Source organism: Onychomys torridus, chromosome 3 (assembly GCF_903995425.1).
Source record: "Onychomys torridus chromosome 3, mOncTor1.1, whole genome shotgun sequence".
NCBI lineage: Eukaryota > Metazoa > Chordata > Mammalia > Rodentia > Cricetidae > Onychomys > Onychomys torridus.
Window position 1 is genome coordinate 54,896,172 of NC_050445.1, and position 6,930 is coordinate 54,903,101.

The 6,930-nt window shown below is 35.7% G+C and overlaps 1 pseudogene; it reads left to right on the forward strand.

Annotated features, from left to right (window-relative positions):
- Positions 1-4,110: 4,110 nt before the first annotated feature.
- LOC118579125 lies at positions 4,111-4,551 on the forward strand (annotated as a pseudogene).
- Positions 4,552-6,930: the final 2,379 nt, after the last annotated feature.

Below are 6,930 nucleotides of genomic sequence, written 5' to 3' on the forward strand. Positions count from 1 at the left end.
TCTCTCTCTCTTTTTCTCTCTCTCCTATCCTCCCCTCTCTCTCTAAGACAGTCTCACATTGTTCAATTTGACTTCAAACTCACTGGGCAGTTGCAGCTGACTGTGAAGTCCTTACTTTACCTCCCACATTCTGAGATGGGCAACACAATGCCCAGCTTGGTATGGCATCTCTTTTGTAGACTTTGTAAACTAAGTTTTTGTGTCTTTTTAAATTTCACTCATTAGCAAGACTCATCTAAATATGCCATTCATATTTTAAACACATTAGAAACTTTGAGTGGCTCCCATTGCATTGAGAATGAAAGCTTGCTTAATAATGTAAAAGCCAAGGTTACTTTGCCCTAGAACTCATGTGAGAACCAGTTTCTGAATATCATCACATCTCTCTCTCACTCTGTGTTTCCTCTTGTTTGAAACCATAATAACCTCTATTCTGTTTTCAAGCAAGACAAGCTCTTGGTCTCAGAACTTCTATAATTCCTGTGTTCACATGTCACTTTCCTCATTTACCAGCTTTCATAGAAACAGGAAACATATTTGCTTTGTTCTCATCATATCTTTAGCACTTACTATTTACTGAATAGGATAGATTATTGATATCACTATATAATATAATTTGATATACATTCAATTGTGTTAAAGTCGTTTTTCAAGTTATTTAATTCTTTTAATCAATGGCATGCTGTGTGCACATGTGTGTATAGATTTGTACATATAATTGCAAATTCAACATTTTATTAGACTATTCAGGGGATATCATAAACTGTCCAAAACAGAACTGAAAGTGAAGTTGTAAAGGCTTCATGGTGGAGGAGGTGGGACTCTGAAAGGAGCTGAAGTGGGTGAGTAGGATATGGATGTGATCAAAATACATCATATACATGTATGACATTCTCAAAGAATAAATAAAACAAGACAAATCTACTGATGGTATGACAATTGTAGTTATCATCATTGCTACTTCCAGTTCAATACTCTGTAATAGATCTCTTCACCAGATGTTTAACCGCAAAGCATATTTTGCTAACTCAACAGAACTAATAATAAGTAGTGGGTTTGAAATCCCATCTCCCACTGCCAATAAGAATATAGCAGTAGAATTTTAAAGCCCTTGTGAGCATGATTGCTTACAGGCTCAGAAAGTTGAGATAACCTACATTCATTTTGAAATATATAACTTCCATACACAAACCAGTACTTTTTCTGGAGTATACATTTCCCTGTAACGATGCCAGTATATGTTTTTCAGCTCAAAGCACTAAAAACAAAAACAGAATCTGAATATTCTGTCCATTCTGTGCTGCTGTGACACAGAGTGTGTATTTCAGGAGTTCCAGGTTATTTAAATATTTTACTGATCTTGAGGCTCAGAAAGATCTAATAAAATGTATTTGTTTTCTGGGATTGTTATTAGTTCAAACATTTTGATTTCACTTTTGAAAACTTGAAATTTTGTTTTAGCATCAAATCCACCCTATTTTGTATCATTGTGACTTTCATGAATATCAGCAGAAATTACTCAAAATTGAACCTGAGGGGTTGAAAATTTACATTATACTTTCAAATATATGAATGTTCTCAAATTTATGCACTGAAAGAGAATTCAAAAAAGCCTGTCTCCCACGAAGCTTTCTTAGGAAACAATTTTATCTTAAGCTATGAGTATGTCTCTTCTCTTAAAAATTCTTCAGAATTAGTTTCCTAGTCACCTTTCACCCTCACACCTTCTGCTGAAACTATATTCAAGGATGATAAATGTGTCAAAACTCAAACCAGCTGATTGTGTGGAAATTAACATCTATAGTCTCCAGCTTCTACATTTACAGTCAGTATGCTTTCAGCCAAGTTATCTAACCATACTGAGTATCTGTTTGCTCCACAGTAAAGCAAAGATACTCATAATTACTCAGGCACATAGTTTTAGAAGCTTAAAGGAGATAAATCAAATGAAGGCCTTAACTGGGGGCTTTGTACTATATCCCCCAACAAATGATTTCTATCAATGACTGTGTTGGTGGGCACCTTTCTTCTTTAGTTATTTCTTTGTGTCTAAAGCATTTATGTTGTGATAAGTTAATCTCATATATCTATAGAAAGCTGTTTGTGTTTTCAAGGCTGAAATTCCACTAATAGTCTTTAAAACTACAGTTGTCCCATCTATTTTTCTTAATTGCTTTACTTTCTTCTAGTTAGGCATGTTTCCTAACTTCTCAGAGCTGCGACATATTCTTGAGAGCAACAGTTTAAGAGAAGAGGATTCATTTTGGCTCATGCTTACTCCTGAGGCCTGAAGAAGACAGGACATCATGGTGATAGAAATACGTGGCTAGAGGCAATTCATCTCATATCAGTAAGAATCAGAGAATTTCTGGGCAACATATGTGTTTTCAGTGCAGTGAACCTCAATCAACTGTATCCTCCAAATAGGGCTATTTTCCAGTAAATCCACTGCAGTATTAATCCCTTGAAGGATCACTCCAATGACTAAGACAGTGCTTTTCTCAGTAGTTGGATTTACCAGCTGGAGATGAAGTTTCGAAGGCATAAACCTTTTGTGAGGACACTTCATCTCCTAACCATAATATAGACAAATTTTGTAATCATATGAATATTATTAGATAAAATATAGCTATGTTGGCATTATATAGTTAGTTTATACTACTGTAGGGCTAATATTTTGGGACAGCTCTTAATATGTCTTCATTACACAGTTCTGTAATAGGAAATATGTTACTGTACGGACCAGCCTTCGGCAGCTCAGAAATTGAAGGGGAGCCATGGAGTTGGCAGACTGATCACACAATTGACTTTTCTATCTGAAGGAGTAAAACTTAATTCTCTGGGGCAGATGAAAAAGGGAAACACACACACACACACACACACACACACACACACACACACACACACACATCTCCAACATGTCAGCATCTTACCTACAGTGTTGATGATTGGCAAGCCTTTGTAAGGTCAGACAAACTGAAGAAGAGATGCAGAGTAGGCAAACTACTGGACAGACAAACAGACACATGAGGACTTTTCTGAGGGCCAAAGATTAGTTCTTCATTTTACTATTCTTTCTGTTGCCTGTTCTGCTCTATTCTTTTTTCTGTTCTGTTCTTCTACCCTGATATTTCCCTTCGGTTTTCCTGATGGCTTCCTTATAACTACTTCCTGATCTCATTTCTTCTTCTAACATCTTTATTTTTTCTCTTACATCTTATATAACCCAGCAAAATCTTTTAAGCAATATAAAAATTACAATATGGTTACATTCTATTTTTTAAGTTAATGATTATAATAAATACAAGTAAAAACAACATGTTTCCCTTTCCCTTACATGATTAAACATTTTATATATTACAGGTGAAAAACCAATTATCCTCATGAACCCACATACAATTAGACTTCTAAATATCTTTTAGACTTCTCATTGATCAGGAGCCTTTGAGCCATAACCATTTAAAATGCAATAGTTTTTATAACTGCCAGAAAAAATAGGTTACTAGTTTCACTTTTCTTATTTTAGAGTTCTGTCCAATTATCTTAACTAACCACAACGTCAGCAGTTGAGACAGGGACACTTTTTTGTCTGGTGGCTAACTTGTGCCACATTTCTTCTATGCCCATCATCTTCTCTGAAGTAGATTGGTGACATGTCTCCGTGTCACACACACAGAAAAAAGAACCTATGTTATTACAACATTTTAAATGCCATATTCAGTAGATCTCCAAAGTGTCTGAAGACCACCTAAAATATGTTTGACCTTGAAAACATACCTAATATGACTACAAGTTTGACTGTAATAAGTGACTAATTACTAACCTGAATTTCTTTTTTAGCCTAAATAGTTTGTAATAATAACTTTTAAAGACCAGAAATTTGCACTACATTGTTAAATGAGCTATGTAGGTACAATACTTTGATAAGAATAGAAATGTATGTACAGTAAGTTCTAACAAAAATAACTTCAAATTTGTATCAATATACAAAAATCGAAGCCAATGTAAAAATTTTAAAATTAGTAGTTGCTGTTTTGGTTTAAAAGTGGATTCAATAATCTATCCTTTTCCTTTTCCTTTTGCGGCCATTGATAGATTGCAGCCACCAAAATGAAGTTCAATCCCTTTGTGACTTCTGACCGAAGCAAGAACCGCAAATGGCATTACAATGCACCTTCTCACATTCAGAGGAAGATCATGTCTTCCCCACTTTCCAAAGAGCAGAGACAGAAGTAAAAGGTTCAGTCTATGCCTATTCTAAAGGATGATGAAGTTCAGGCTGGCTGAAGACATTACAAAGGCCTGCAGATTGGCAAAGTGGTCCAAGTGTCCAGGAAGAAATATGTCATCTACATCGAATGAGTGCAATGAGAAAAGGCTATTGGCCACAACTGTCCATGTGGGCATCCGCCCCAGCAAGGTGGTTATCATTAGGCAAAAGTTGCACAAAGACCACAAAAAGATCCTGGAAAGGAAAATCAAGTCTGGAAACAAGTTGGAAAGGAGAAGGGCAAATACAAGGAAGAAATGATTGAGAAGATGCAGGAGTAGGGGTGTGTCCTACACAGCTTTTATTAAAGACTGCTTAAATAGTAAAAAAAAAAAAAAAAAAAAAAATCTACCCTTTATCCTGTAATATCTGTATCCCTCTTTTTTCTTTCCTTTTTTTAAAAACAGGAACCCCGAAATCTAATCTTTGTTCAGCTTTTTTTTAACCTTTATCAATAACAACTTGTAACTAACTATCCTAAACAATGACAAATATTTATAACCCACTGAAAAATCAAAACCCACCCACCCCACCTCTTGGGATTGTAAGTGTCGTATTCTTAAAATTACTTCCTCTTATCTGTGGGCAACGACATCTTTAGGGGGATGCTGAAAATAAAAGCTGGGGTTAATTGTCAAGTCCTGGAAGACAGCAGTATCATTTGTTGTCCAGTCTCTGCATAGTGGGAAAGTGCATGACTTGTCTCTAATCCTGGCTAAAGTACTCTGTGAAGATGAATTATCTCAGCTAGCCACCTAAAATTTGTTTTGAGCAGTTTGTAATCCAAAGCTGATTGTTGGGTGGTATTTGTCAGCTTAGTGGCATTATCATAGTACAGGTAGAATTGTCGTTGTGGGGCCCCATCATCTTTGGAAAATTTCAAAGGTTGCTGTAAGGCATGGTCATCATGGTTCACTGCAGAAAACTTAAACATTTAAAATGTCATATGCAGCAGATCTCAAAGAGATTAAAGGACCATAATTATTATGTACACCCAGAGTACAAAACATAATTCCTCTTTACCTGATAGAGACACAAAGCCAAAATCATGTACAGGAAGCTAGATGAAGCTTGTTTCTAAAATTAGTACTCTATATGACCATTAATACAATGACAAAAAGTTATATATATATTTCTCTCCAAGAAAAGTTTTAAAGAGTCAAAATAAAACTCAAGGATCATGAGATTAGTAGAAATAGTATAGTCCCTAAATTTGGTTTTTCTCCTGTCCCATGTCAGGTGGCTCTTCTGACATAAGACAGAGATTTTGGATTTTATTTTAACAAGCATTTTGGATTTAGAGAAGGAGAAAGCCCCACTCCAACTCTAAAGCCAGCTTTAATTTTCAGTTGAACTGGGACTCCAAAAAGACCATTTGCATTATGTGTCTGTAGAGAACAGCAGAAACAAACATTTAGGAAGATTTATGAAATTTTATTCTGTTGGAAATGTGATATACCAATAAGCCAGTTTATTCTTTTTCTTGGGACTTTTTTTTTTTTTTTTGGATGATTTGTCTTTTTCCTTCACATGTCTCATTTGTCCAGTGGTCTTCTGGTTCCTTAGCTGGATGCTTTCATTCTCTTGAAAAGACAAAAACAAAGCCCTTCCCTAACCCAATTTTGAGGTATTTCCTTTATGACAAGTTATATCTAATCACATGAAAAGCATTTGTTGATCATATAAGTTAGTTTAAATTGAATGGTCATGCTGGTTGATGAAATATCACTTCTTCTAATTAAGAGACCTCTCTTGTTCAAATCTAACCTTTAGTTGCTCTGGGGAGGAGTTTCCTCCATGATGATAGGTAATGACTGAACCAAATTTGACACAAGGGGGCTGCAAGAGGCCCCCCAAAGCATTTCCTGATAGCAAAGGGTTACCTTGTCTGTTCCTTCTTAATCTACATTCACTGGTCCAATGTAAGCAAGCCTTTGCTACACCTTCTGCATACTCTTGAAGGGAAGGGCATTCTGTTGGGATTATTCTTAGGAAAAAAATTGTTTCTAGGAATGCCCTGCCTATGGTCCCATTTTAGGTGACCTTGTTTATCTCAATTGAAACACCTGACATTTGATTTTTCTTCAAACCTCTGGAAATCAACTCTCCTATCAAAACATCATCAGTGTTATGAGATTCAATATTGATTGCATCTCATAACCATTCCTCTAAGAGTGCTGATCTTGCCTTTAAAGACCTAATTACTCTTTGCATTGTACAGTATTATTTTCAAAAGCCAGAGATTGAATTATTATTTGTCTAGCTTCTGAATTTTGTATCATTCTATTTACTGCTGAAAACTATCTTTGTAAGAAATCAGTGAAAAATTTCTTTTTAGCCCTGTGTAACTTTAGCAATTGACTCAGTTTCCTTTCCTACTTCTTCAGTTCTCTCCCAAGCATTCAAAGCTGCTGCATGGCATAAAGTCAGGGTATGGTCATCATATAGATGTACATTTGGATAATTTCCCTCTCCAAGAAGTCGGTCTTGGGAGATTTCCATACCTCTAGCCCTACTTCATTGGTTCAAGGATCTTATTGTCTTCTTTTCACCAGGTCTTCCACTGTAATTGAGGACCAGCTCCAAGACTGCTATAATCAAGTTTCTCCAGTCTTGAGGGATAATTATATTACAAGTTGACCACAAGTTTAACATTTGCT